The sequence below is a fragment of the Bufo bufo genome, chromosome 5, assembly GCF_905171765.1.
Source record: "Bufo bufo chromosome 5, aBufBuf1.1, whole genome shotgun sequence".
In the NCBI taxonomy this organism is placed as follows: domain Eukaryota; kingdom Metazoa; phylum Chordata; class Amphibia; order Anura; family Bufonidae; genus Bufo; species Bufo bufo.
In genome coordinates this window covers 24,990,958-25,017,379 of record NC_053393.1, presented here as the reverse complement: position 1 = coordinate 25,017,379, position 26,422 = coordinate 24,990,958, and the positions used below count along the sequence as shown (strand labels likewise).

The 26,422-nt window shown below is 44.1% G+C and overlaps 1 long non-coding RNA gene across 1 annotated transcript; it reads right to left on the bottom strand.

Annotated features, from left to right (window-relative positions):
* Nucleotides 1–237: 237 nt before the first annotated feature.
* On the bottom strand, nucleotides 238–24,539 carry LOC121001691. Its single transcript, XR_005779113.1, has 3 exons — nucleotides 24,528–24,539; nucleotides 14,314–14,319; nucleotides 238–354 (listed from the first exon to the last, which is right to left on the bottom strand). It is a non-coding gene; the product is annotated as an uncharacterized LOC121001691 (long non-coding RNA).
* Between the last annotated feature and the right edge of the window lie 1,883 nt (nucleotides 24,540–26,422).

Below are 26,422 nucleotides of genomic sequence, written 5' to 3'. Positions count from 1 at the left end.
CCTCTAGTGGTGGCTGTATATATCTGTATGCTGTAATCTCCTGAGCTCTCTCTAATGGTGGCTGTATATATCTGTATGTGGTAATCTCCTGAGCTCCCCCTAGTGGTGGCTGTATATATCTGTATGCAGTAATCTTCTGAGCTCCCTCTACTGGTGACTGTATATATCTGTATGTAGTAATCTTCTGAGCTCCCTCTAGTTATATCTGTATATATTTGTATGCGGTAAGCTCCTGAGCTCCCGCAAGAGGTGGCTGTATAAATCTGTATGTAGTAAACTCCTGAGCTCCCCCTTGTGGTGGCTGTATATATCTGTATGTAGCAATCTCCTGAGCTCTATCTACTGGTGGCTGTACTTGTCCAGCAATTAAGGATAGGTATTAATAATTGGGTCAACAAGAAAATAATATATAGGTCCAGCTAGAAATGTAACCCTTATGAAGAAAAATATATTACTTTTATTATTTATATCTCATGACATGTACTAAGTATATCCACAAAGAGGCTAGGTAAGTTAGTTATGGGTGAGAAACTATCCCTGATTGCATACCCTAAACTATGCCCTCTGCCCAGGGACGGCCCCTAATGGTGGGGACTCCCTGTCCTCGAGCCTAAGGTTACCAGCTCCTATAAGACCCTAATTGGTGTCCACTAGCAGATATATGCCTCAGAACGGACTCCTACATGGACAGAGAGACAAAACGAACACAAATGTTGTGCCCAATGTATACAACCCTCATGATGTATAGACACCAAGAGGTACACCGTGCACTAAGCTAATTATTAAAAGACACCCTATTAAAATAATGTTTGTTATTACAAGCAGATATTGCAGTAAACCCCAACGCATTTCCCCCACAGTGTGGGATCATCAGGGGGTAAATAGTTATAAATATTTAAATAGATGATAAACCAAAATCAGAACGGACGGGGATCCATATTATAATGAGGCCTCCGTGTAGTGGGTGTTAATCACCGTTCCGAGTATAATGGTGTCAGTTCTCATGCAGCAATCAATTAAAATCGACCAGATGATACTGATAGGAGGAGGAGGAGGCAGGCCAAGTGTCGCATGCCCAGATTATATAGACGGTTATTTCATGCGAGCAAGGACTCAAGGTTGATTTCTGTGAAGAAAAAGATACACATACATATATTTTTATGTATAGTAGGTTCAACCCTAGCTATTCAACTGACAGACATGTGCCCACCACCACATCGATCACAAAGTGAAGAAATAACTCACTATATCCCGGGGTTTTTGATGTCAATCTGTATGCAGTATATAATGCACTAAAGCCACACACAACGTGCACCAGCAAAGGTTTAAACGTGTCTAGCGAGACGAGCATCCACGTATAATGAATAAGTGCAGCTGAAACATGAAAGAACATGGATTTACTAGTGTATACACAGAAACAACCAATATTTGAGACCACCACCTTCCGAATCTCAAAGGTATAAAAACAGAACTACCTCTGATACGTCCCTCATTTAGTAGACATGTGCCATAGGTAAATGGCTTGTTGATTATGGCAACCTAAATGATAAAAGACATACATAAAAAGTTGGTACTTCTTGATCAATTGGTCAAGACGTCCAGAGGGTACTCACAATAAGGGCATTGTTGCGGCGCTTACTCCACTGTTGATCCTCCTATGGTCAAGTATTCTGACTACCTGCCCATCTCCACCTTATAGGCACTCTCCCAATTAGTCACAGGTGTTTATTAAGCCCATAAACATGATTTTAACTACCATCTATATGGCAGACATGTAATATGGGCGTGCGTTCCACCGTGAGGCGCACGCCGCCGGTCGACTTCCGGTAGGAAATACCATCAGGGAAGCCACAGATAGGCTATAGGCGTGCGTTCCATTGTGAAACGCATGCCCACAGACCAACTTCCGGTTGACTGAAGCCTCGACGACGAGCAGCTAGTTCTGGAACGCATGGTACATCCGGTCTTTGAACCGCATTGGACTTCCTGTCTTGTAACTGTTCCGTCAGGTACAGAAGATGATCTAAGGGGCATTAAACCCTCACACAGTAGCTTAAGACAAATGAAAAATATACTCAAGGGGACCGGAACAGGTTACATTTGATCTAACACTAAGTATAAATCCAATATTAGATTTTTATATAAACGCTGAATAGTGTACCTGTCACGACCATGGTTATGGTCGTGACTCCTGATCCGCATGCTGTTGCCTGCGGTTTTGGTTTTGGTCAATCACATGGTGAGGGCGGCTGGATTGTTGCCTCATGTGTGGTTGCCGCTGGCAACATGTTTGTGCTTTGCAGCTTGCTGCAAGCTGCATGCGGTTACACCTGGCAACCTGCGTTTGTAGGTGTGCCTTTTTTTATAAATTGTGATACACAATGTTTTGAAGATGTGTTTGTGTTATGCTTATTTATTGCAGCGTATGGTTTCCTGGGTTCCTGTGTGGTGTGTGCTCTGTCTCTTGTGTTGTTGTGGACAGCAGCACTTATACTTGGGTTCCAGGCTCTGTGTCTGTGGCAGGTAGGTGTGGTACTAGTTGCACTTACCTGCCATTGCCATATGTCTGTTTCTGTTCCCCTTGCAGCCCGGCTAGTTTAGACTCCTGTTTCTCCGTATCCAGGAGGAACAGGTGGTCTACCCAGCTCCTAGTTCAGGGATTGGCGGAGGGTGAGTAGGGATCCGAGGTTCCTGAGCATGAGCCCTCCTACCTTCAAGGTCGGCTCATGCAGCTAGGAGTTAGGGTCAGATTAGGGATGCATTAGGAGGTGACCTGCTCCCTTATTCTGTTGTCCTGGCCGAGCAACCACTAACATCTCGGGGCATCGTACGGCTGAGGGTTTTCCCCATCCTCAGCCGTGACAGTACCATATTATGATGGAATGCGTTCTATGTATAACAAATATGGTCATAAAGCCGGAAGCTGGGTAACTAATTACGGGGAAGCCGGGTGGTGGGGATAGGGAAATCAGTAATTAAAATGAGATGATCGTTGATAGGATATACATTTACCCCTGAAAAAATAGATAAAACAGGGGGAAACAGATATGTACACAATGAATCTGTTATCTTTCATTGTTTATGATATTTAATAATTCGGTGCTTTACGCACCAGGTCCAGTTTTGGGGACACTACATACACTGAAGCCTCAAAAGCTAAAAAGGGGGGATGTACACAGACAAAGGATACAGGGAAAGGGTGGGGGGTAGGGAAATGGGGAAAACAAAAAGCAAGATAGGGATAACCCAGGGGCACGCAATACGGCCAGCAAGCAAAACTAATGTTGTTAAGTTGAAAAGAAGGGGTAAGAATGCCCAGGGATGAGCCAAGAGACCCATTGCCAAAAGAACCAATCCCTGAATAGTTGAAATGAATGAATAAATAAATAAATAAATAAGGAATGATCCATGGACGAGGAATTGTGAAGGGGAAGAGGGTGCAGGCGGAATCACCCATTGTATAAAGAGGTCAAAGAAAACATGAAAAAGTAAGTCTTTCATTAAGACCACGGGGGGACTGGGACCGGAGTCTATGGATCCATTCACTCTCCTTTTGCAGGATCCTCCTGTCCCAGTCACCCCCGCGTGGAGATGGAGGTACTAGTTCAAGCACTGTAAACTGAAGTGACCTAGGGTCGCCCCCATGGAGATTATTGACGTGGGTGGCAACAGATGTTATTTCTTTGTTAATTACGTCATTGACGTGCTCCAAAATCCTCCTTCTCAATTCCCTAATTGTCTTTCCGACATAGTCCATGGGACATGAGCACTGACACAGATAGACCACTCCTTTCGATCTACAATTAATAAAGTCCTGAATGTGGAATGTCTGGCCTGTTACCGAACAAGTGATGATTTTGGCAGTGGATAGAAAATCACAGGCTTTGCAGCTACCACATTTATAGACGCCGATAGGTTTTCTATCTAGCCAGGTACCAGTTTTAGCAGGTGGTATAAAGTGGCTACTGACTAACCGGTCTTTCAAACTCCTGCCTCGTCTATAGGAGATAGCAGGATGTTCAGTAATTATCTCTGAGAGGTCAGGGTCCATTCTAAGGATCGGCCAGTATTTCCTTAACACTTTTTTGACATCTTGATTTGCTGCATCAAAGTTGGAGATGATTCTAGTTGATGAAGGACTGGCAGATGTCTTACTTTTGGGGACTAGTAGGTCAGTACAGTCCCTGGTCAGTGCATGGTTAAATGCGTCCCTCAGCACTGGTTGTGGGTACCCTCTGGCCCTAAATCTATCCTGTAAAGCCCTAGCTTCACTAAAAAAGGACTCCTCACTGGAGCAGTTCCTTCTCACCCGGAGATATTGACCTCTGGGAATGCCCCGTTTGAGGGGGGCCGGGTGGTAACTGCTCCAGTGCAGCAGAGAGTTAGTTGCTGTCTTCTTCCTATATATATATTAGTTGACAGTTTGTCCCCAGTCTTAGTTACTTTCACGTCTAGGAAGGTGATAGTAGATGAACTGTGTTCAGAGGTGAACCGGAGGCCTATCTCGTTTTTATTCAGATCAGCGACAAATCTCTTAAACTCTGCTGGTTCACCCTTCCAGACAATGAATACGTTGTCAATGAATCGGGTCCAGAACTGTATGTTACTGGACCACCACACGACATGATCTGGAAAGACATGTGTATCCTCCCACCAGCCCAGGAAGAGGTTGGCATATGTAGGGGCACAAGGGCTGCCCATTGCCGTCCCCCTGAGCTGGTGGTAGAATCTTGAATTATACAAGAAGAAATTATGGGTCAAGGTAAACTCCAATAATTTTAAAATAAATCCATTGTGTGGGCCATATTGTATCCCCCTGGTGCGTAGGAAATACCCTATGGCTCTAAGACCTTCAATGTGGGGAATGGAGCTATACAACGATTCAACGTCGATGCTTCCCAGAATACAATCTGGATCCAGGTTGAGCGTATCAATCTTGTTGAGGAAGTCCATTGTGTCCCTCGTATATGCCGGGAGGGACACAACGAACTCCCCCAACACCTGGTCCAGGTAAACCCCACCATTCTAGGTCAAGGAGTTTACCCCTGATACAATGGGGCGACCCCTAAGTGGGGTAGTCCCCTTATGGATCTTTGGGAGCCCGTAAAAGGTCGCTATAGTGGGCTTATCTGGCAGTAGGAAGTTAAATTCCGGTATGCTGATAACCTAATCATTAAGACCGATCATCAAGATCTGTTTCAGATCTGATAGGAAGGACAGGGTCGGATTTGCAGGTAGGATCCTATAGCCCTCTTTGTCCTTCAGGAGATCCAGGCACATGCGCACATATGAATCGCAATCAAGGACGACGAGATTTCCCCCCTTGTCAGATGGTTTGATTACAATAGTGCGATCCTTTTAAAGTGATCTAAGTGCCTGCATCTCCGTCAGGGAAAGGTTAAAGGATCTAGGGCCCATTCGTTCAAGTTGTTCCAGGTCGCTGGTGACCATCTGCAAAAAGATGTCAACATGTTCATAGTTTGCCAGCGGTGGCATTCTTTTGCTCTTAGGCTTCAATGTGGTAAACGGACCAGAGCCTGTAACACGATTATGATCTCTGTTCAGATTAGTAAGGGTCTGAAGATCATCAAAGTCACCCTCATCCAGACCAAGTCGGCTATAGGTTTCTCTGTTTAAGGTCCTAAAGAATTTGTGCCACTTTAGCCTCCTGCAGAAGAGGTGGAGGTCCCTAGTCCAGGAGAAGAGGCTAAAGGTAGTGGTAGGCACAAATGATAGGCCCCTCTTAAGGACCCCCACCTCTTCCGGAGTGAGGCACCTGGCTGAGAGATTAACGATCTGGAGATCAGTTACTGTCCCCTGTCTGTCCGGTTGCGATCTCGTAGTCGATCTCGTAGTTGGTAAGGCATAGCACTCTTCTCTAAAAAAGAGGGTTGTTGTTGTGACAAGGTATTGTTGGAATAACCAGAAGGAGGCGAGGATGAGGAGGTATTTGGATATCCCGATCCTCGTGTCGTCCGTCCCCTGCCTCTGTAGCCACCACCCCTCTGCCATCCTCGACCACCTCGTCGTCTAGAGCCCGAACGACCCGAGTTATAATGTCCTCCGTAGGGTCTAGAGTACGAGTCCGTGTCTGAGGAATCAAAATCAGAGGAGGAGGGTTCAGAGCCTGCTACCTGTCCTTGTCCTATTGTATAAGCACGGTTTTCCCTAAATTCGCCCAGGTCTCTAACAAACTGTCAATGCTTCCGCTCCTTGATAAGTCCCTGGAAGCGATCGACAGATGTTTGGAGAGAGGCCTCACGCCTTGTAAATTCACAGTCTTCTCTGAATTTGAGGGCAATTTCAATTTGTTCTTTAAATTTTTTAGATGAACGCTCGAAGACTTGTTTCTCTTCCTCCAATAATAAGCTCATTAAGGTCAGTGAGCTCTGCGTGAGTATCTCTTCCCACTTAATCAAGAGAGCTGGTGAAGATATCCTATCGGCTGGTCTTACCCGAAGCCGTAATCCCCGTGGGACGATTTTGTGTCCTTTGTAGCGTTCCAGGGATTTGACCTCCCACCAAGACTTTATATTATCTTTATAGCAATTATATAGATCACTAAACACTTGTTTGCTAGTGGCCGTCTGACCTAAGCCTGGGACATCCCTATCTGGTGGCTGTATGCATACAGCATACAGTATGTACAGCCACCACTAGAGGGAGCTCAGGAGATTACTGCATACAGATATATACAGCCACCACTAGAGGGAGCTCAGAAGATTACTCAATACAGATATATACAGCCACCACTAGAGGGAGCTTAGGAGATTACTACATACAGATACATAGCCACCTTTAGAGGAACCTAGGAGTTTACCACATACAGATATATACAGCCACCACTAGAGGGAGCTCAGGAGATTACTGCATACAGATATATAGCCACCTTTAGAGGAACCTAGGAGTTTACCACATACAGATATATACAGCCACCACTAGAGGGAGCTCAGGAGATTACTGCATACAGATATATAGCCACCTTTAGAGGAGCTTCGGAGCTTACCACATACAGAAATATACAGCCACCACTAGAGTTAATACAGATTACTACATACAGATATATACAGCTACCACTAGAGGGAACTCAGGAGATTACTGCATACAGATATTTACAGCCACCACTAGGGGGAGCACAGGAGATTTATGTATACAGATATATACCGCCACCACTAGAGGGAGCTCAGGAGATTACTGCATACAGATATAAAGCCACCTTTAAAGGAGCTTGGGAGCTTACCACATACAGATATAAACAGCCACCACTAGAGAGAGCTCAGGAGATTACTACATACAGATATATACAGCCACCACTAGAGGGAGCTCAGGAGCTTACTACATACAGATATATGCAGCCACCACTAGAGGGAGCTCAGGAGATTACTACATACAGATATATACAGCCACCACTAGAGGGGGCTCAGGAGATTACCACATACAGATATATACAGCCACCACTAGAGAGAGCTCAGGAGATTACTACATACAGATGTATACAGCCACCACTAGAGGGGGCTCAGAAGATTACCACATACAGATATAAACAGCCACCACTAGAGAGAGCTCAGGAGATTACTACATACAGATATATACAGCCACCACTAGAGGGGGGCTCAGGAGATTACCACATACAGATATATACAGCCACCACTAGAGAGAGCTCAGGAGATTACTATATACAGATATATACAGCCACCACTAGAGGGAGCTCAGGAGATTACAGCATACAGATATATACAGCCACCACTAGAGGGAGCTCAGGAGCTTACTACATACAGATATATGCAGCCACCACTAGAGGGAGCTCAGGAGATTACTACATACAGATATATACAGCCACCACTAGAGGGGGCTCAGGAGATTACCACATACAGATATATACAGCCACCACTAGAGAGAGCTCAGGAGATTACTACATACAGATGTATACAGCCACCACTAGAGGGAGCTCAGGAGATTACTCCATACAGATATATACAGTCACCACTAGACGGAGCTCAGGAGATTACAGCATACAGATATAAACAGCCACCACTAGAGAGAGCTCAGGAGATTACTACATACAGATATATACAGCCACCACTAGAGGGGGGCTCAGGAGATTACCACATACAGATATATACAGCCACCACTAGAGAGAGCTCAGGAGATTACTACATACAGATATATACAGCCACCACTAGAGGGAGCTCAGGAGATTACAGCATACAGATATATACAGCCACCACTAGAGGGAGCTCAGGAGCTTACTACATACAGATATATACAGCCACCACTAGAGGGGGCTCAGGAGCTTACTACATACAGATATATACAGCCACCACTAGAGGGAGCTCAGGAGCTTACTACATACAGATATATACAGCCACCACTAGAGGGGGATCAGGAGATTACTACATACAGATATATACAGCCACCACTAGAGGGAGCTCAGGAGATTACTACATACAGATATATACAGCCTCCACTAGAGGGAGCTCAGGAGATTACTACATACAGATATATACAGCCACCACTAGAGGGAGCTCAGGAGCTTACTACATACAGATATATACAGCCACCACTAGAGGGGGATCAGGAGATTACTGCATACAGATATATAGCCACCTTTAAAGGAGCTTGGGAGCTTACCACATACAGAAATATACAGCCATCCCTAGAGGGAGCTCAGGAGATTACTGCATAACTTTTACTCCATAAGTTTCATTATTGGTTCACTATAGACAGTGCAGTAAACTCCAATGGTCCCCCTAGTGGTGACTGTAGGCAAGCACAATTTTATTACAAATGTCTGCCATTTCGAGGTGATTTTCTTTCTTGCTTAAAATCTGAATCTTATTCTAGTGCATCCAGTTTTAATATAACCGTATTGGGAAAAAATTGCATGTGATTTAATGGAATCTTTCTACAACAGCAATATTGTGGTTGCATGAAAGTACATGTGAACAGAGATACAATAGATATAAATGGGTATGAGGTAACCCCATTGTATTAGTGCTGTAATCATGTGGTGGAGTCCCGGCCTTATAATATCCATTCTCCCAGCTGGATATTATCACTTTGCCCACTTCTTACCATGCGCTGCAGTCGTGAATTATTTGTGGTGTATACATAATGTATCATAATGTATTCCTCCCGATGGTGATGAGAGCCTCATCTCATTGAATATTTATGCCTTGTTCTTTATTCCTAATGTAAAATGTTAATAGTTTCCCCGCTGTTCTATCCTTAACACGCCGTTACGGGGAAATCCAACGCAAGTCATCGTTTTGTCGACCTGATGAAAACACAATAAGGAAAACACAAATCTTCAGCTTTATTATCCAATAATACCAGGAATTACATACAAATTGTACATTAAGCTGCAGTCGTTCTTGTGAGATACAGTTGTGGGAAGTCTATCAGCACACATTATGAGTTCCAGCGCTGCGGAGAACTGGGTGTGCATTACATATCCTGAGCCGCAGCCTCCAGCCTGACAGGAGTCTGTAAACAGAATTAATTCAGCATTTGTCTTTCCATGCTTTGTTTTATTCTACGTTTTACTATCCTGATACTTGATCTACTTCAAAGGGATCTGTTGGTGTACACAATCGCCCTCTAGTGGCCAGTCCATGAAAATCATCTTCTGGTGTATAGTGATATGGAGCATGCTGGTATAACCTGGGTATATCCTGTATACAATATATATGTACAGCTGGTATAAGTTATACATCTTCTTGTATATAGTGATATGGAGCATGCTGGAATAACCTGGGTATCTCCTGTATATAATTATATATGTACAGCTGGTATAAGTTATACATCATCTTGTATATAGTGATATGGACCATGCTGGTATAACCTGGGCATCTCCTGTATATAATTATATATGTACAGCTGGTATAAGTTATACATCTTCTTGTATATAGTGATATGGAGCATGCTGGAATAACCTGGGTATCTCCTGTATATAATTATATATGTACAGCTGGTATAAGTTATACATCATCTTGTATATAGTGATATGGACCATGCTGGTATAACCTGGGTATCTCCTGTATATAATTATATATGTACAGCTGGTATAAGTTATACATCTTCTTGTATACAGTGATATGGACCATGCTGGTATAACCTGGGCATCTCCTGTATATAATTATATATGTACAGCTGGTATAAGTTATACATCTTCTTGTATACAGTGATATGGACCATGCTGGTATAACCTGGGCATCTCCTGTATATAATTATATATGTACAGCTGGTATAACCTGGGTATCTCCTGTATATAATTATATATGTACAGCTGGTATACGTTATACATCTCCTTGTATATAGTGATATGGACCATGCTGGTATAACCTGGGCATCTCCTGTATATAATTATATATGTACAGCTGGTATAAGGTATACATACATGGGGCAGCACGGTGGCTCAGTGGTTAGCACTGGTGCCTTGCAGCGCTAGGGTCCTAGGTTCAAATCCGACCAAGGACATCTGCATGGAGTTTGTATGTTCTACCCGTGTTTGCGTGGGTTTTCTCCAGGTACTATGGTTTCCTCCCATAGACAGACTGATAGGGACCATAGATTGGGGACAGTTGGATGATAATGTCTGTAAAGCGCTGCGGAATATAATAGCGCTATATAAGTGCATAAAATAAATAGATAACTCTTCTTGTATAAAGTGATATGGACCATGCTGGTATAACCTGGGTATCTCCTGTATATAATTATATATGTACAGCTGGTATAAGTTATACATCTTCTTGTATATAGTGATATGGACCATGCTGGTATAACCTGGGTATCTCTTGTATATAATTCTATATGTATAGCTGGTATAAGTTATACATCTTCTTGTATATAGTGATATGGACCATGCTGGTATAACCTGGGTATCTCCTGTATATTATATAATATAATTATTTACAGGAGATACCTAAGTTATACCAGTATAGCACATATTACTACATACAAGAAGATGTATAACTTATTCTAGCTGTACATATATAATTATATACAGGATATGCCCAGGTTATACCAGCATGATCTATATCACTATATACAAAAAGATGTATAACTTATACCAGCTGTACATATATATTGTATACAGGAGATGCCCAGGTTATACCAGCATGGTCCATATCACTATATACTAGAAGATGTATAACTTATACCAGCTGTACACATATAATTATATACAGGAGATACCCAGGTTATACCAGCATGCTCCATATCACTATATACAAGAAGATGTATTACTTATACCAGCTGTACATATATAGTTATATACAGGAAATGCCCAGGTTATACCAACATGCTCCATATTACTATATACAAGAAGATGTATAACTTATACCAGCTGTACATATATAGTTATATACAGGAAATGCCCAGGTTATACCAACATGCTCCATATTACTATATACAAGAAGATGTATAACTTATACCAGCTGTACATATATATTGTATACAGGATATACCCAGGTTATACCAGCATTATATACATATCATTATATACAAGAAGATGTATAACTTATACCAGCTGTACACATATAATTATATACAGGAGATACCCAGGTTATACCAGCATGCTCCATATCATTATATACAAGATGATGTATACGTTATACCAGCTGTACATATATAATTATATACAGGAGATGCCCAGGTTATACCAGCTGTACATATGTAATTATTAATTCTATAATTAGTATAATTCTTTATAACTCTAATAGCACCACCTAGTGAAAATGTTTGTTTGTAAATGCTGTTTTAATCTCGTAGCAAGTAGAGATGAGCGAATTTCCGCTTATGAAATTCGTTTGCGATTCGTTTACTGATAAAAGCAGAATTGCGTTATGGATTCTGTTACCACGGACCATAATGCAATTCTATGACGGAATGCATAACGGAATGCCTTTATTCATTCCATCTTAATAGAGGACTCCCCTGAATAACGGAAACAGGACGGATTCGTTATGCAGCCCTTAGACCTCTATTATGACGGAATGAATAACGGAATTCCGTCATAGAATTGCGTTATGGTCCATGGTAATTCTGCTTTTACCAGTGAACGAATCGCAAACGAATTTCAAAATATGAAATTTGCTCATCTCTAGTAACAAGTATTGTTTGAACAGTAATTTTTCTTTCTAAAATGTTATAGGTAAATATGATAAAAGTCTATAAAATTAACCTACATTTATAAGAGCATGATAATACAGTAATATGTGTTCTAGTAGCCACTAGATGGCAGAATCTCTTGGGATTTATGGTCTGTCAAAACGGACTGTAAATATTTCATGCACTATGCCTGTTAGTAACTGTATGCACCGTTTGCCATCCGCGTCCGTGATCCGTGGTTCCAGTCCGTCAAAAAAATATAACCTGTCCTATTATTTTCGCGGAAAACGGTTCGCGGACCCATTCAAGTCAATGGGACCGCTAAAAAACGCGGAGACACACAAGATTGTCATCCGCGTCCGTTTTTTTCCTATCATTTGCATGGGAAACCTGTCTTAGACTTTTTTTTACTTTCCTTTATGGCCTCATGCACACGACCGTTGTGTGCATCCACGTCCGTTCCGTCATTTTTCACAGTGTAGTGGAGGTCCCATTCATTTCTATGGAGCTGTGAAAAAAACCTGATAGTGCTCCGTTTTTTCTCCTCGTCCATGATCCGTGATTCCAGTCCGTCAAAAAAATATAACCTGTCCTATTCTTGTCAGTGGAAAACGGAGGTCGGACCTATTCAAGTCAATGGGTCCGTCCAAAAAAACTGATGCACAACTGGTATGTCATCCGTGTCCGCGTCCGTTTTTTTCTACAAGACCTTGGTGCAATAAAATTACACTTTTCATTAACCTTCCTTTTTTTTCCCCTGTCAGACAAAAAAAAAGGAAGACACACAAGGAAACACAACTGAAGCAAAATCGGACACGGACCACTGAAGCCAAATCACTGTCGTGTGCATGTGAGGCCTATGTCTGGTGGTCCTCCAAAAATCAAGGAAGACACACGGAAATGGATCACGGAACAACGGAACCCCATTTTGCGGAGCGGAACACAACAACGGTCGTGTGCATGAGGCCTAAGAGATAGTCCTGTTATATAAGAAGTGATCTGCTAGATGTGCCTTTTAAGAGACTGTAACCAGCAAGAGTACTATGCCCTCATATTTAGCAACATAATCGCAAGCTTGTGTACCCTGTAAATATGATGGTTGAAACATTTTGTAAAGTACCGTGCCCTCCTGGCCAGTCACTCTGTGCCAACGTCAACTCTGTGCCCCAACCCTGATTGGACTCTTGAACCTCTTCTTCACCAACATCTTCTTCTCAGCCTTCAACCGTACGAACCTGCTTCTCATTCTAAAGAAATCTTCCCTCAAGGTGGACCTATCTCTGGACTCTGCTTACTATGATCTTCCAGTTACCTTAGCATCTTGTCTATAGCAAACTAACCAAGTTCCTCACATCCAGCTGACTTATTGACCTCCTTTAGGTTGGTTTCCACCACATTTGACTGCATTAACCAAAGGAAGCATTGACTTTCTGTGTGCCAAACCTAAGGATCACTTCTCCATAAAGTTTCTTCTGCTTTTGATGTTGACCACCTTCTTTTACTTTAAAGGGACACTGACAGGCCCAATTAGCATATTTAGGCATATATATGTCAGTACAGGTCTTATAAAGTCTATTAAAATCATCTAAGTATCCCCCCTGTCCACCTTATAAATACCGAAATATAAAGTTTTATAACCTGCTTGTCCGGTCACAAATCTGCCCAAGGGGCGGCGTTTCATCTGAAAATGCGCCCAGCCAGCCGCTCCCAACTACCGTCTGAAGCCCCGCCCAGCTCATCAATATTCACTTCGCTGGGCGGCGGCTACAACTCTCCCGACTCAAGTGCCCGGCGCATGCGCATAAAGCAGGGGCTGCATCGCTCTGTACGCAGGCGCGATGTGACCCCGGCCGGGCGCATGCGCTGAAGATTGGACGGAGGACGTGCCCAGAGGATCGAATGGGCTGTGCGCAGAATCTTGAGTCGGGAGAGTTGTAGCCGCCGCCCAGCGAAGTGAATATTGATGAGCTGGGCGGGGCTTCAGAACGGCAGTTGGGAGCGGCTGGCTGGGCGCATTTTCAGATGAAACGCCGCCCCTTGGGCAGATTTGTGACCGGACAAGCAGGTTATAAAACTTAATATTTCGGTATTTATAAGGTGGACAGGGGGGATACTTAGATGATTTTAATAGACTTTATAAGACCTGTACTGACATATATATGCCTAAATATGCTAATTGGGCCTGTCAGTGTCCCTTTAAACTGTATCCTAAGGCTACATGCACAAGACTGTATGCGTTTTGCGGCATGCAAATTGCGGATCCGCAAAAAAACCAAAACTGATGACATCCGTATGCCATCCGTTTTATTTTTTGCGGGTCCATTGTAACAATGCCTAAAGCGGACAAGAATAGGACATGTTCTATTTTTTTTGCGGGGCTACTGAACGGACATACTGATGCGGACAGCACACGGTGTGCTGTCCACATTTTTTGCGGACCCATTAAAATGAATGGGTCTGCATCCTATCCGTAAAAAAACGGAACGGACACGTAAACAAACAATGTTCGTGTGCATGAGGCCTAACTCTGCTATTAAAAAGCCCACAATTTCTGTGAAAGTACAACTCCCATCAAGTCATAGCAAATGAGTGGAGCATGCTGGGACAAGTAGACCACACACACACCAGACAGTTAAGTAGAAATTGCAGTATGGAGACATAGACACCCTAAATTAATTAAGACCCTAGACCAGACCATATAATTAATTCAGACTCTAGACTAGACCACAACATTTATTTTGACCCCAGAAGACCACAAAATTAATTCAAACCCCCAGATCAGATCTACTTACTTCCAGCTTCTCGTCTATTCTATGCTAGCTGGGTAACAGTTAGAAAGCGGGGTAGAGGGAGGAGTGCCAGGGTGGCTAGCCCTGATCTGACACACCCCAACAAGTTTGCAAGGTTGGCAAATGAGGGGGATGTCAGTTCAGAGAGAGCACTGCTGCAGCCGGACACTTCCTCTGCCATTCAGGGGAAAGTTGGTTCCAGTAAGCAGGGAACCAGGAGAGCAGGCTAGGTCAGACAGGTTCTTGTAGTGGGAGACTCAATTATTAGGGGCACAAAGACCGTAATCACCGAACAGTGGGCTGTCTTCCTGGCGCTAGAGTTCGACACATCGCGGATCGGGTTGACAGATTACTGGGAGGAGCTGGAGAAGAACCAGAGGTCATGGTCCATATCGGAACCAATGACAAAGTTAGAGGAAGGTGGAGTGTCCTTAAAAATGATTTTAGGGATTTAGGTCAAAAGCTTAGGGCAAGGACCTCAAAGTTAGTATTTTCCGAAATACTGCCGGTACCACGAGCCACACATGAAAGGCAGTAGGAGATTAGGGAGTCTAACAAGTGACTCAAGAACTGGTGTAGGAAAGAGCGGTTTAGGTTCCTGGAGAACTGGGCCGACTTCTCTATCGGCTACAGGCTCTATCGTAGGGACGGGCTGCACCTCAATGGGGAAGGGGCAGCTGTGTTGGGGAGAAGATGGCTAGAAGGTTGGAGGAGTGTTTAAACTAGGGACTGGGGGGGGGGGGGGAGGGAAATTACATTATAGGAGGGGAAGATAGTGCAGATAGAGACCGGGGGCAAGGTAATGGGACTGGGGAAGGAATGGATGGAGGGACTAGAACAGTTCAGAAGGAAAGGTGTAGGGTAAAAAATATACATAAACCTCTCAAATGTATGTATACTAATGCCAGAAGCCTGACTAATAAAACTGGTGAACTGGAATTAGTGATGTGTGAGGAGGACTATGACAGTGGGAATAACGGAAACATGGCTGGATGATAGCTATGACTGGGCCGTTAATGTACAAGGTTACAGTCTGTTTAGAAAGGATCGTAAAAACCGGAGAGGGGGAGGGGTATGCCTTTATGTAAAGTCCTGTCTAAAGCCAACACTCCGTGAAGATATAGATGAGGGACATGAACATGTGGAGTCACTGTGGGTAGAGATACATGGAGGCAAAAACAATAATAAATCACTAATAGGAGTTTATTATAAACCACCTAATATACCAGAGTCCACAGAAAATCTACTACTAAACGAGATAGACGAGGCGGCAAATCATAATGAGGTGGTTATTATGGGGGACTTCAACTACCCAGATATAGACTGGGAAACTGAAACTTGTATATCTCATAAGGGAAACAGGTTCTTGGCAATAACCAAAGACAATTATCTTTCCCAACTGGTTCAGGACCCGACTAGAGGGACGGCCATAGTGGACTTAGTATTAACCAATATACCTGACCGAACAACAGACGTGCAGGTCGGGGGACACCTGGGAAATAGTGACCATAAAGTAATAACCTTCCAATTATCATTCAAAAGAGTGTTTCTTCAGTGAGGAATAAAAATACCAAACTTCAAAAAAGCTAAATTTAGCCAACTAAGAGAGGCCATAGGCCTAACTAAATGGGATAAAGTCCTCACAAATAAAAATACAGCCACAAAATGGGATATCTTTAAAAGCATCCTAAAATCTAATTGTGAGAGGTACATACTGTATGGGAATAAAAGGTTAAGGAACAAGAAGAAACCAATGTGGATAAATAGAACTGTAAAGAAGGCAACAAAAAGAAAGCATTTAAATCACTAAAACAGGAGGGTAGTGAGGAAGCACTGAAAAACTATAAGGAAAAAAATAGAATATGTAACAAACAAATAAAAGCGGCCAAACTAGAGACCGAGAGATTAATTGCCAAGGAGAGTAATACTAACCCTAAAATGTTTTTCAATTATATAAATGGTAAAACGTATAAATCTGAAGGTGTCGGCCCTTTACAGAGTAATGAGGGGGGAGTCGCAGAGAGCGACGAGGAGAAAGCAAAGCTATTAAATATTTTTTCTCCACTTCACTGAGGAAAATAAACTGTCAGATGGAATGCAGAATGTAAAAGTAAATTCCCCATTAAAAGTGTCCTGTCTGACCCAGGAAGAAGTACAACAGAGACTTAAAAAGATTAAGAGTACTTTCACACTTGCGTTGTTTGTTCCGTTGCCTGAACTGCCTGCCTAATCAGGCAAACTGTATGCAAACGCATGTCATTTTTTCTTACTGATCAGGCATTTTTCAGACTGATCAGGATCCTGATCAGTCTGAAAAATGCCTGATCAGGCAGAAAAATGCATTGCAATACCGGATCCGTTTTTCCGGTGTCATCAGGCAAAACGGATCAGGTATTTATTTTTTTCTCATTTTTAGAGGTCTGCGCATGCGCAGACCGGAAGGACGGATCCGGCATTGCGGTATTTTGAATGTCGGATCCGGCACTAATACATTCCTATGGAAAAAAATGCCGTATCCGGCATTAAGGCAAGTCTTCAGTTTTTTTCGCCGGAGATAAAACTGTAGCATGCTACGGTTTTCTCTTTTGCCTGATCAGTCAAAATGACTGAACTGAAGACATCCTGATGCATCCTGAACGGATTACTCTCCATTCAGAATGCATGGGAATATGCCTGATCAGTTCTTTTCCAGTATAGAGCCCCTGTGACGGATCTCTATGCCGGAAAAGAAAAACGCTAATGTGAAAGTAGCCTAAAATCGAAAAATCGCCAGGACCGGATGGCATACACCCCCGTATCCTAAGGGAATTAAGTAATGTCATAGCCAAACCCTTATTTCTGATATTTAAGGACTCTATACTGACAGGGAGTGTTCCACAGGATTGGCGCATAGCAAATGTGGTGCCAATATTCAAAAAGGAATAATGAATCAATCAGGCTGGCTCACAGTATTTTTGCATATACAAAATTTATTATAAAACTAAAATGATGGGCGAGCACACTTCATTTGGATCATAATGTACATAAAATTTAATTAAATCACAATAAATGAACACGTGTAAATATGTTAAAATAAAGTCAGTTGATAATTAAAATACAATAAAATATATAGTGCACTTTAAATAATCCACAGATTAGTAAAATGTCAGGATAGTTCTGTTCACACAGTATACACTCACCTAAAGAATTATTAGGAACACCATACTAATACGGTGTTGGACCCCCTTTTGCCTTCAGAACTGCCTTAATTCTACGTGGCATTGATTACACAAGGTGCTGATAGCATTCTTTAGAAATGTTGGCCCATATTGATAGGATAGCATCTTGCAGTTGATGGAGATTTGAGGGATGCACATCCAGGGCACGAAGCTCCCGTTCCACCACATCCCAAAGATGCTCTATTGGGTTGAGATCTGGTAACTGTGGGGCCATTTTAGTACAGTGAACTCATTGTCATGTTCAAGAAACCAATTTGAAATGATTGGAGCTTTGTGACATGGTGCATTATCCTGCTGGAAGTAGCCATCAGAGGATGGATACATGTTCTCATTCTGTTTACGCCAAATTCGGACTCTACCATTTGAATGTCTCAACAGAAATCGAGACTCATCAGACCAGGCAACATTTTTTCAGTCTTCAACAGTCCAATTTTGGTGAGCTCGTGCAAATTGTAGCCTCTTTTTCCTATTTGTATTGGAGATGAGTGGTACCCGGTGGGGTCTTCTGCTGTTGTAGCCCATCCGCCTCAAGGTTGTGCGTGTTGTGGCTTCACAAATGCTTTGCTGCAGACCTCGATAGTAACGAGTGGTTATTTCAGTCAACGTTGCTCTTCTATCAGCTTGAATCAGTCGGCCCATTCTCCTCTGACCTCTAGCATCCCCAAGGCATTTTTGCCCACAGGACTGCCGCATACTGGATGTTTTTCCCTTTTCACACCATTCTTTGTAAACCCTAGAAATGGTTGTGCGTGAAAATCCCAGTAACTGAGCAGATTGTGAAATACTCAGACCGGCCCGTCTGGCACCAACAACCATGCCACGCTCAAAATTGCTCAAATCACCTTTCTTTCCCATTATTACATTCAGTTTGGAGTTCAGGAGATTGTCTTGACCAGGACCACCCCCTAAACAGGGCCGATCCTACACGGGGTGCAGTGGGTGCCCCGCACCCCAGCGCTGTCACCCGAAAGGCGCCGAGCGCAGGGCCGGACTGGCCTGCCGGGATAGCGGGAAATTTCCCGGTGGGCCGGCAAGCCTGAGTGCCGCAAGGCCGCGGCCCTGGTGACAAGTGGGGGCGGCCGCGGCCGGCGGCAGGGCAGAGCAGGAGATGAGCGCCTCCATTGCAGAAGCGCTCATCTCCATAGTCATCTGTATTGCCGTCCTCAGGACGGCAATACAGATGCCTGTGCTGCGGCAGAGGAGGGAGAGGTGTGTCCCCTCCTGTTCCTCTGATAGGCTGCCGGCTTAGTGCTGGCAGCCTATCAGAGGCCGGTGCAGGCGGCGCGATGACGTCATCGCGTCGCCTGAGCCGTATAGCGAGGGACACAGACGGAAGAGGCGGCCTGCATCGCATCGCATTGCTGGAGGTAAGTATAAGTGTATTATTTTTTTTTATTTTTTTATATAGGTACAATACTGGGCTGGCACATGATAAGGGGGGCTACTGGGCTGGCACATAAGGGGGGCTACTGGGCTGGCACATAAGGGGGGACTACTGGGCTGGGCTGGCACATGATAAGGGGGGCTACTGGGCTGGCACATGATAAGGGGGACTACTGGGCTGGCACATGATAAGGGGGGACTACTGGGCTGGCACATGATAAGGGGGGACTACTGGGCTGGCACATGATAAGGGGGGCTACTGGCACATGATATGGGGGGCTACTGGCACATGATATGGGGGCACTCTGGCTACTGGCACATGATATGGGGGCACTCTGGCTACTGGCACATGATAATGGGGGGGATCTGGCTACTGGCACATGATATGGGGGGGGGCTCTGGCTACTGGCACATGATAAGGGGGGGGGCTCTGGCTACTGGCACATGATATGGGGGGCTACTGGCACATGATAAGGGGGGCTACTGGCACATGATAAGGGGGCTACTGGCACATGATAAGGGGGTCTACTGGCACATGATAAGGGGGGCTACTGGCACATAGGGGGGCTACTGGCACATAAGGGGGGCTACTGGCACATGATATGGGGGGCTCTGGCTACTGGCACATGATATGGGGGGCTCTGGCTACTGGCACATGATGGTGGGGGGGCTCTTATTTCTGGCACATGATTGGGGGCACTCTGGCTACTGGCACATGATATGGGGGGCTCTGGCTACTGACACATGATATGGGGGGGCTCTGGCTACTGACACATGATATGGGGGGGCTCTGGCTACTGGCACATGATGGTGGGGGGGGGGCTCTGGCTACTGGCACATGATATGGGGGGGGGGGCTCTGGCTACTGGCACATTATATGGGGGGCTACTGGCACATGATAAGGGGGGCTACTGGCACATGATAAGGGGGCTACTGGCACATGATAAGGGGGGCTACTGGCACATGATAAGGAGGGCTACTGGCACATAGGGGGGCTACTGGCACATAAGGGGGGCTACTGGCACATGATATGGGGGGGCTCTGGCTACTGGCATATGATATGGGGGGCTCTGGCTACTGGCACATGATGGTGGGGGGGCTCTTATTTCTGGCACATGATTGGGGGCACTCTGGCTACTGGCACATGATATGGGGGGCTCTGGCTACTGACACATGATATGACATGATATGGGGGGGCTCTGGCTACTGGCACATGATGGTGGGGGGGCTCTTATTACTGGCACATGATTGGGGGCATCTATGGGGGCACATCTTACTGCAGATTATTGGGGGGCACTATAGGGGCATCTACTGAGGCTAAAAAAGAAGATATTTTATATGGGGGCTCTGTATAGGGGCATTTTATACTGGGACACATTATGGTGGGTACTATGGGGAAGGGGGGGGGGCACTATGGGGGTCATCTACGGGGGCACTGAGAAGGGGTATTTTATATTGGCACATTATGGGAACATTAGCTCAACTGGGGGCATTACAAATGTTTTGCATATTATAAGGAGAATTATTACTACTGGGGGGGCATTATGGTGGGCTTTATTACTCCCCCATGGTATGACCCCCTAGTAGCAGCACCAGCCTCTCCCTGCTCTGCTATCCCTCTGCCCTTTCTCCAAATCCTTATTATGAAATCTTTCTCATTAGGTTAAAGCACAACATCAGCTCCGCCGAGCCCCCGGCCAAAGTGTTGAAGTGGCGTCCGAGATCCCCAAGGGCCAAGTCAAGTAACTGTAAGTTTTTATGGGGGTTCTACAAAAGAGCTATCGTGGGGCAAAGTTCATATTCGTGTTTACACACGTGTTTTAAAATGAATGCTTTCTCCTATTATAAACAAGTAAATAATGACGCAATGCTGTGGGGCTGGTGTGCAACTTTTTCCAGGGCTGGTTTTTATCCCCAGTCCGGCCCTGGCCGAGCGAGCCACCGGGACTTTTTTTTTTTTGACTTTTTTTTTTTTTTAAGCCGAGCCGCCGATTCGTGGGGCTGAAGTTGGGGGCTGAAGTTGTTGCCATAGAAACATTGTAAAGGGGAGGAGTTAGTAAGATAACCACGCCCATGTGGGGGCGCCAGAAATATTTCTGCACCCAGGCGCCTGTGACCCTAGGATCGGCCCTGCCCCTAAATGCATTGAAGCAACTGCCATGTGATTGGTTGACTAGATAATTGCATTAATGAGAAATAGAACAGGTGTTCCTAATAATTCTTTAGGTGAGTGTATATTGCAATCTGGTTAAAGGTATTTGTGCCAGAGTGCTATAAATCAATTGCCGTCTTGTAATAATGGAAGTCCGCTTATAGAGTAAAATAATTGACTTAGGTCCTCCTTTCTAGGAGATCTCTGGTCGCAGTACTGTTTCACAAATATTTTCCAAGTATTATAAGCTGGTATTGTGACATCACTGTAGACAGATGGTTATAGTATTCTATTCAGTCCCAAATCGACTGCATTCACTGGAATATTATACATGTGCTTCCCAGACGTTAGGTACCGATCATATGCGCCAACTGGCTATATTGTATTATTCAGTCCCGTATTGGCTATAACTGTTAAACTCATATATGAAGGCTTCTTACCTCCCTCGTTGTTGACAGTCTGTTTCAAGCAAGGATCGGGCGGCGCGGGGCACTGCCGGCGTCTCACTCCGTCCTGCTTCAGCTGGCTTACCCGAGATCTCACGAGATTTCAAAATGGGATTCTCGTCCGGCACAGTGGAAAGGACACAGTGTATCAGTGATGAAGGGAAGGAGAGTTCCCGAAACACGTATGGGCTGGATCGCACACCTGTAAGAAAAGCACCTCCACGTCTATGAGCATGGCCATGCTGTAAAATTGGATTGAAGGACTTTAAAAATATTCAGAATTATACCGAAGATACACTGTGTCCTTTCCACTGTGCCGGACGAGAATCCCATTTTGAAATCTCGTGAGATCTCTGGGCTCCTGTGAACAAGGCAGACATAGCAGAGCTGGAGAGGGTCCAGAGGAGGGCAACTAAAGTAATATCTGGAATGGGGCAACTACAGTACCCTGAAAGATTATCAAAATTAGGGTTACTATGTATAAATATATCAGGGGTCAGTACAGAGATCTCTCCCATCGTCTATTTATCCCCAGGACTGTGACTGTGACGAGGGGACATCCTCTGCGTCTGGAGGAAAGAAGGTTTGTACACAAACATAGAAGAGGATTCTTTACGGTAAGAGCAGTGAGACTATGGAGCTCTCTGCCTGAGGAGGTGGTGATGGTGAGTACAATAAAGGAATCCAAGAGGGGCCTGGATGTATTTCTGGAGTGTAATAATATTACAGGCTATAGCTACTAGAGAGGGGTCGTTGATCCAGGGAGTTATCTGATTGCCTGAATGGAGTCGGGAAGGAATTTTTTTTCCCCTTAAAGGGAACCTGTCATGTGGATAATCTAACTAATTATATACAATCATTAACTACTAAAAAGTACCTTAGATGTATTCACTTACTGGTGTGACAGATGGTTCTTTCATAATATACACACAAAGATGCCGCATGCCGCATGCTAATGAGCTGATTTGAGTCCGGCGTGATGTCATTGAGTCCAGCGTATATTTAATTCAGAGCTATAGCCACTCCCCTGCCCACTTGCTGCTGGTTCATATGGAAACAAACTGTCATTCAGCAGCAGGTGGGCGGGGAGAGTCAGGAGCTCATTAATATTCAGGTTTCATCATTATCAGCTGGAGCTTTTCAATACAAGATGTTGGCAGATTGACTGGGTCAATTAAAGAAAGTGACCCAGCATTGTGCTAAGAGAATCAATCACTTATTTATGTTGCCCTTAGTTAGGACACCATAAAACTGGTGACAGGTTCCCTTTAAGTGGGGAAAATTGGCTTCTACCTCACAGGTTGTTGTTTTTTGCCTTCCTCTGGAGCAACTTGGAGGATAACAGGCCGAACTGGATGGACAAATGTCTTTTTTCGGCCTTATATTATATTATATACTATGTGCTGCTCCACACAAGCTCTTCAAGCTAGTGTCACGGATGTTGTAGGGGAGAACACCAAACAACAACAAGAAGGAATGTAAAAGACACTAGGCCTCACCGCTAGGGAAGGAAAAGGGTTACCACCTATAAAACCCTGCTCCTGGCCTTAAGGGTCCACTCACACGTCCGTTTTTTCTTTCCTGATCTGTTCCGTTTTTTCAGGAACAGATCTGGACCAGATCTGGACCCATTCATTTTCAATGGGTCCTGGAAAAAAACGGACAGCTCAATGTCTGATTTTTTTCAGGACCCATTGAAAATGAATGGGTCCAGATCTGGTCCAGATCTGTTCCTGAAAAAACGGAACAGATCAGGAAAGAAAAAACGGACGTGTGAATGGACCCTAACTCCTATCCGTATGGGCACCTCTTGATGGTAGAGATGCCCATACACAGGAACCTAGAAAACCCTGGTGGCCCTCAGATGCCCTAATAGTAATGACAGGGCATTCCCTGGTGAAGTAACCAACGTCTCGCTGAGGCCTAGTAAACAACAAAGGTAGGGGGGAATACAAAACACAACAAGCAGAACACTTAACTTCTGAGGCTGATGGATGATGGACGAACAGGACTTCACCACAAACCACACTCCAGCTCTTCCAAAAACCAAATGAAGCTATCCAGAGCAAGGAGTGATGGGTAAAGTCAGACTAAATAGGGGGAGGTGAAGGTCAGATGATCCACACCTGAACAGGGGGTGTGGACATACCAGCAACACACAGAAAAAGTGAAACCAAAAGAGGCTGTAAGATAACTAATGTGCAGATAATCTTTCAGACCTTCTCAAACCTGTCAACGGCGTGACAGCTAGCCACATTAAGTAGGGGGACTTTAGACTCCAAGCTAGACTCCTGAATTGATTCCGACCCCAAACCAACCCTTATATTAATTTAGACCCCACAGCACAAACTAAAATTAATTCTGACCCCAGATCAGACCCCTTCAGAGCCTAGACTAGACCGGAAACCCAAATAGATACACAAATAACTATGTGTAGTAACCATGTATACCTCACCAAACGAACAAGACCACACTTAAAGTACAAATACATTCTTTATTACATTATGCAAAATTGGACAAGCAGTAAATGGACAAGACAAATTACAACATGCAAAACAGTGAAGTGCTACGGACGATAATGGCCCTGCTGGACCCGGGGTCTGCACAATTGCCTCTACAAATTCCCTTTGTTTACATATATGGGGCAATAATACAATGAGATAATATTTATCCAGATAATAATTTCATTGAAGATTTCACTTGGCACTATGCCTTATGAATATGACTGTCATGGCCAGATCCCAACACATAGCTCAAATCTAAGGTATAAACACCTTTTACAATTAATCAGCATCGAAATGTGGCCAGGCAGAAACAAAAGAAATAACTAAACAAAGAATCAAAATAGTGCAAAGAGAGAGTCAGATACACAGGCAAAAACTGGACATATAGCATACAGACCCAGAGCCCGGGGGAGCCAAAAAACCAGACGTACGGTGAAACGCTGTGGGTGGCGACGATCCGGGCCAGAGAAACACCACTGAGTTAAGGGGATAGTTGAAGCACATGCTACACAGGAGAATGAAAATGTGGTGGAATAAAGCCACCTTAGAGAAATATATCTTGAGAGACCTAATTCCCAGAGGCTTAAGGGTACAAACATTACCCTCGTATGGTAGAGAAGATGAAGAGTTCTGTCGGAAATGGGAGGCAGCTTGTGGGTCTTGTTCTATAGTCGATTTGAACACCAAGACAATGACACAATTGGAAGCGGAGATTACAACCGCTGAAGAGCAACTAACACAGAAACTCTGTCTGAACTGGAAGTGTTTAAAAAGGAGATGGATAAACTTTTTATACATTGGGAGAAACAAATAAAATCCAGTAGGATGAAGAAGTTTCAACGTGACCTCCAGGATGTGGAGAATAACAGGGTACTGTATATAGATGGAAAAATAGAGAAAATGGAGGTAGATCACATTCAGTCAATGTCCTGTTGCACACTGAATCATCACATCCATGTAACCTAATTAAAAGTATGCCAACGGGTCCGTTTCTGAGGGTCAGAAGGATATGTTCCACTGAGCAGTCTTTTGAATTTCAGGCTCAGGAACTGCGACAGAGATTTTAACAGAGAGGTTACGGCGTACGATGCATTGAAGCAGGATACCAAAGGGCGCGTCAATCCAATAGATCGGACCTCCTCTATAATAATGAAAGGAAGAACAAAACAGAGGATATACGGTTCATCACTGGCTATAATACACGTTGGAAGGAGGTACGTAGAGCACTGTTGAAATATTGGGATGTATTACGGATAGACCCACAATTAAACAAAGTGATACCCTCATATCCCCAGATCACGTACCGAAGGGAAAAAATCTTAGAAATTACCAAGTTAGAAGCCATTATGTTAAGCCGATAAAATCTGTTATATTTGGCACAAAAGGGTCCACCTGGGGAAATAAGGAATGTGGAAAATGTGTGGCCTGTGTAAATATGGACAGGGCCGAGAATTTTTGGGATTCATCACAAAAGAAGAAATATAAAATTACCTATACCATTACTTGTACAACCATTGGGGTGATCTACTGGGCTACATGCCCCTGTAACAAGATCAAATCAAATCAATCAAATCAAATCAGCTTTATTGGCAGGACTAAATACATTTTAGCATTGCCAAAGCAAGTGGGAAATAATTGGGTAGGGTTGGGGGATGGGGACATATACAGGGTGGGGGTATAGGAGTCCATGGTACATCAGGCTCCTCTCAGTCTTTGGTAGGCAGTAATATATTGTGCTGCTGTGGTCGCTGTGTTCTCCTCTTCCGCCAGCAGTATGGAGAGTCTCTCTTCCTCCTCCATGGAGGTGAAGTCTGGGCAG